Below are 6,381 nucleotides of genomic sequence, written 5' to 3'. Positions count from 1 at the left end.
ATAATAATAATAATATATAAGTTTCACTACCACAAATTACCACTCTTCTATGAATGTTATTTCAAGGTCTCTTGTGGGGCCTTTTACATCACTATTTTTGTCTGCTCTCCAAACACCAATAGAATGTGACCCTAGAAGGAACTAAATCATGGAAGCATCTCCACATAAATCTTGAGGAGAATGTGGGCATCAATTGACATCAAATCTTTTTCTTAAATTTAGTGGATGATGAATAATGCGATAAGGATAGAAATATCAAACAAAATGTGGTCACAACAGCCATGAACATGGAAAGAAGTCACGAAGTAGCTAACATCATAATTATGGAAGGAAGATAACCACAAACATTATGGCTTCTAGAAGGATTCCTTTGACCTACCACATTATGGCTTCTAGACAGAATATTTGGGCCTATCAAATTATGGCTGCTAGAAGGATACTTCCATGGCGTTTTCATGCTTCTTTGGCTTTGCATTCATCAATGTCAATCTCATGAGATTGTGGATTTGGAGGTAGTGGGAGATAGGTCTCTCGCATGACATAGGTGTATGAGAGGAGTATAAGTGCAGGATTCATACATCACTCCAACACATATTGAAGACTCAGGGGGAGTCTAGTAACCTTGACTAGTGCTTCACATAATTGAAGGTAGGTACACGAATTAGTTGGCCAATATGGAGGCAGGCACTCGAAGGATATTGGGCTTTTCTTGGTTATGGGCCATAAGGTAGTAGATCAAGATGTTAAGCAGTTGTCGGTGTCATTTTTTAACCTGATTGTAGGTTAGAAAAGAAAAACTGGGAGATAGAATCACAGCTTTACAACAGCTAGTATCTCCCTTTGGAAAGGTATTCCTATTATCATGACCCAATACAATGCTAATTATATCTATGATCCAAATGGGTCTCTTGAAAACATTTCAGACAGTTTTCAGTCTTCGAAAATACACCATTTTTTTGTTATTGAAAACTGTGATGGGTATATTTGCAGACTGACACTGCATCTGTGCTACTGGAAGCGATTGGCTATATTAAATTCCTTCAAGACCAAGTCTGGGTATAAAAATATAGTTTTTTTTTTCAATACAAAATAAGAGCATGAAGAATAATCAGAACAATCTCAGTGTCAGAAGAATTTCTAATACATTTCTTCTTTGTCATTTTCCCTACAGGCTCTGAGTATACCATACATGAAGACTGGCTGTAGCAGCATGGTACAAGGGGTATAATTCTTTCTTTAAAAAACTCTAAATTAATATGTGATATCTAGCAAGAATCAATAGTCATATGTATTATATTCAATTGTGGGTATGGGCATAGGGATCAGTTGGCAGTTGGAAGTACATTTGGCCCAGGAGAGGGTTGAGAGGGCAGCAAGGATGTAGGGTTGAACCATGAGACGAATGAGTGGATGCTGGTGGAGTCTTGCCTTCCTACAGCTATGGAGGAGATAGACATGAAGGATAAGGAGATCTCGGAGGCAACATTCATGGTGAAATCCACTTGGGAGGGATAGGTGTTAGCGGATTAATATTGCTTGAACTCTGCGACAGGCCTCATTTGGATTCCTCTAGTTTCATAACTTTAACTATACAGCCTGTGTATAGCAATACCATCATGGCAAAAATCTTGTTCGCTGGAAGATTTGGAAGGGACCGTTAAAGCATTTTGACTGATGAATTATCATGTCTACTTCTATCTTTGAGAAAGTATTTCACTTTCGGATTTATTTTCCTATTTGTCCTGTGTTTTTTATTGTCTACTGGTTCAAGATTCTCTAATATATATGCAGCTGTAACAAACCTTTTGAGTTTTGTCACGATGAACATTCGAAGGATCATATCATTAAACTTTTGACCTAGCTTATCTAGTATACCTGTCGAACATTTAATTACTTGCATGTACTTACCAAATTTGGTTGTCTTCTGCTCTAAAGTTGATGATATATTTTATTGGCTCCCTATCACGGAGGGCCAGGACCATGGCTCCCTATCAATGTGGAGAGCACATGGATACAGCCTTGTGGGATTCAAGCATATATAGAATCATTATATGTTGCTTATAGTTTAGAACATAATCCAAGATGGTTCAAATCAGGCTCTAAATTGGATAATGGCCCTCTTACAAGGGATCCCTGCAAGGAAGCTAAAAAGATCAACAATAAGCCCTTAGATCCCTAGAGAAATCACTCCCAGCATCCTTCCAACCAATAGGAATATAAATCACCACAAACATGCCGTTTAGATTTGTAAAATATAGGAAAATGACCATCAATGCTATCAGATAGTGGTCTGAAGATTCTCTTAATTAGAGTCTTTTAATTAAATTAGTAACTGATGTTTTTAAATTCCTACTCTCTACAAAAGAAATATAACTGTTTAAATTCCTCTATTTTAATTTACTCAACAACAGGAAATATTTTCAACTTCAGAAATTTTGACAAAATCCAGGTGACAACAAGAATACCAATTTATTCGGTTTATAAGAAAACGCATTGTGACACTCGGTAAAAACCTATCCTAAGTAATGTTGTTCAAGTTATTGCAGCAATTGCAAAACTGTTTGAGATAGAATCACATGATTGTACATAGTGCTAGTATTAGTATTGTTGGGCTAAGAAGAAAAGCTCTTTTCTACCATAGCTCATGGCTCTATGAAATTTTTTAATGCCCTCATTATCATCATAATTTATGAGTTTTGGACACCTTAAAGACTTGACAATATTTATATGTCCAAAAATATTGTTTACTTTAGCTAAAATCTGCTTTTATACTCGTGCGATTGATGTATAATTATGTATGCAATATAAGTAGCTTCTATGTAATTAACTAATTGTGTCTTCATATATTGTACATTGAAGGGTGCATGAAACTGGTTTGAAAGCCTTAAATTCATATAGTTCAGGGTTTTTCCAAATTGTCGCGTATTATAACACTGTTATAAATTCTAATACAGAACTTAAAATGTTTCAAATAATAAATAATTCTATATGGCAACACAACCGCCTCTATATCACCTTAACTTCCATAAACCAAAAATAGTAAGTAGTAAATTTGGAAAAAATTGAAATAATAATCGGGAGCTAGATGAAAATTTCATATCCTATGGAACCATTTCCCTCCAAAGGAATCCCAAATAGCTCACAAGCATTATTAACTCAAAAGGATCCTAAATTAACTCAGCTCCATTCCTTTAAGATATATCTAAACTTTGTTCATAGAAAAAATAAGACCTGAGCCGAGTGACCACTAAGACGTAAGCTTTATAGGCGATCTGGTGTTTCAATCAAAAATTCAAAATTTAATTTTCTGAAACAAAATACACAACATAAAACCATTCAATTATATAACTGAAAGTAAGAAACATATAAAATTATAGACCTTAACTTCGTCTGGAGGGACTTAAAGAGTGGCAGAGAATTGCAAATGAGCACAATAATGGCAATACAAATCACAAGCAATCATCAGAGCAGGCTAGGAGAAAAGAGATGGCCCGGGCACTGCTTCGCATAGTAAAAGTTAAGAGAGGCTCCATGGAATTTTGTGGAGAGCAAGGAGGCCCTGCGGTCTTCTTTTGCATCAAAAGAAGGGCCAAGATCTTCATTTTCAAAGGATTCTGAATTATAGCATTTGTCATCCCTCACCGACGATAGCTCCTCCATCCCGTGGTGGACCCTCGTCTATGCTTAAACATGGATATGAGACTTGTTTAAAGCTTGATCACATGCCTTCTTTAGTTGGCAAAGACACTGATTTGCAATCAGATCTTACATTCCAATCCAACCTGAGTAAGTTCAGGGCAAACAGTCCCTTATGCAACAAAGTGTTAGCAAAAACTATATTCTTATCTATTTGTAAAGAATGCTCTATAAATGCACTATTTGCATTAGTCTATACCATTTCATGTTTTTTGGGTCCTTACCTGATGAACCTAGGCACATGTTGTGCACATAGTAGGTTGACAATCATGATACCAGTGATTATTTCTCTTCATCGGGTATAATACAAACTCATACAACTATTCATCAGGCTGACATCAGTGCACACAGATGGTTGACATCGATGTTGACATTGAAAACATAATGCTAATAGAAGCTTACCAAACAATCCAAGTTAGCTGAGACAACTAATTGCCTTTACCATTAATAAAAGCAATTAGTTCAAAAATAACAAACATTCCCTTGCTCTTGGTTCGTCAAGATATTGGGTGAATGGGCTTCGGGTAACTTGATGTGAAAATGTTATTGGAAGCTTATGGAACAATCCAAGTTAGCCAAGACAACTAATTTCTTTTGGTTGGTTAAGACAGTGGATGAATGGGCTTCCATTAATCTAATGAAGTCACACTGGTGTGAAGATAAGATACAAGGCTCCTGTGACTTACAAAGGGAATGCTTTCTCTTGTAATAACAGTGTACATCCTTTATACCTTCCTAAAGTTAGATTCTCACTACAGGCTGTTCCTCAGGTACAAGCATCATCCTGATTATTTGTGGGCTTTTAGTTAGAAAACTGCATTATGCCTTCAAAATGTGCTGGTAATCAGTCAGTGATCCAATTGCCTGCCTAGTAAGCTTTTCATATAAAGTCTGAGAAAAATCTGAAACATTCATTGCCTTATGCCTAAAAGCAAAATTATGACTCACATTTAATATTGAGATCTCTGAATCAAATTGGATCTCTGCCACACATGAAATCTTGGTCAGCCTTAAAGCCCCAATATTTTGATATCTTTTTCGTTTCTGTGAATAGATTAAGTGGCAGCTGTATGGATTGGTTTTGGTTGATCTCATTAAAAAAACTCTGTTGAGTTAATTTGTTAAAGTCTTTACAGCATAGTTTGCCCGTTTTATTCTTTGTATCGTCCATGATGGCATGGTTCACGGGCAAGTTGTCTCATGCTGGACCAAATGACTATTGGGTAGTTGAAATATTCTACTCCACTCGGGTGGGCTCCTCGCTTTCATTTGAAGATGCCGCATAGTTCCTATTGAGTTGAGGTTTCCATACGATGGTAAGGAAATACCTCGTTCCTCATCTCTAAAAGTCAAAGAACCTCCAAGACTGTCCTTGGACAGTAGAGAATCTTCGAGAAATTTCGTTGATTCTAAAAGAAATGCTTCTGTTAATGACACACCCATTACTACGCAAAGGCATAGCCATTCTAATGGGGATTTCATAGAGTTGGAATGGTGTAGTGGAAATAAGCCTTCACCAAGTCTTGTTACACGACTGATGGGTTTAGAAGAGATGCCAACCGGTTCAGCTACTCCCTCTCAAAAAAGGGAACTACTGAACCAATGCTCATCTGAAGAAGCATCTGTCTCAAGAACTTCCGCAGAGATGAAGAAAAGCTTAGAATATTTGAAGGTTGAATCTCATAATCGGAGTAGAGAAAAAGAAAATAGTTTACTTGAATTGTTAAAGAGCCATAACTTTAAACAACAGTTCAAGACAGATAGATCTAATCTTGTTCAAGAAACATATGATGGAAAGTTGAATTCTACAAGACAAATTCAATGCTCAGATTCACCCAGATTTAAGCATCAGGAAACAATTCCAAAAACAATCTTGGCTCAAAGTTGTCCTGTTGAAACTGCTCCATGAGACAACCAGATAGTTGCCAGACATTACCAAGAAAAGCAGTTGAAGCTCAACACTTCTTGCCAGACTTGACCAAAAAGAACGATGGATCATCCCAAGATATTTACAGTGAAATTGAAAAGAGGCTAAAGCTACTAGAGCTTGAAAATTGTGATAAAGATCTTTGGACTCTCAAACAGATTTTTGAAGCAATGCAGCATAAGGATCTCCTGGATTCCACTAAAGAGAGGCTAAATTGGCATCAAAATGATAGAAGTTGCACACCTAGATCCAAAGTCTTTCAAGAAGCTAAACGTAATTCAAGGGCATCTGAAATGCAAGGATTCCATATGAAATCTGGAAGCTCAAACTCATCTCTGACCATAAATGGCAAATCACAATAACAGATTTTATATTTTTTGAATGCTCTTTATACTTCAAATAGTCGTATAACATGAAAGATATTATAACATCAAAGAAAAGTTGTGCCAAGCTTATAAAGATATTATAACATCAAAATAAAGTTGTGCTAAAAATGAAGGAAAAAACTAACACCTAACAGAAATAAAAGAAATAAGGACACTTATTTTAAAAGCAAAAAGAGTTATGAACTTATAAGAAAATGTTTGAGAGAAAGAGGAAGAAGAGCGAACTTGTTGGGAAGGAGTGAATATGCAACCTATAAGGTTTTCAATTGCATAAACCTCACTTTTAAATGTGAACCTCATTATAAGTCAAATTTAAGGCGCAGTATTCTTCTATTCATTATGTATTAACAATCATTGATTTTGATCTTGTTG

At 36.1% G+C, this 6,381-nt stretch overlaps 1 long non-coding RNA gene across 1 annotated transcript; it reads left to right on the top strand.

The window, feature by feature from the left end:
• The first annotated feature begins 462 nt into the window (after positions 1-462).
• On the top strand, positions 463-1,813 carry LOC149534683 (uncharacterized). Its single transcript, XR_016357225.1, has 3 exons — positions 463-848; positions 991-1,056; positions 1,172-1,813. It is a non-coding gene; the product is annotated as an uncharacterized LOC149534683 (long non-coding RNA).
• Positions 1,814-6,381: the final 4,568 nt, after the last annotated feature.

Source organism: Cupressus sempervirens, chromosome 10 (genome assembly GCF_028749045.1).
Source record: "Cupressus sempervirens isolate cs-2001-9-10 chromosome 10, ASM2874904v1, whole genome shotgun sequence".
NCBI classification, from domain to species: Eukaryota; Viridiplantae; Streptophyta; class Pinopsida; order Cupressales; family Cupressaceae; genus Cupressus; species Cupressus sempervirens.
Note: the sequence above shows the minus strand (reverse complement) of the source record. Positions and strands in the feature narration are given on the sequence as shown.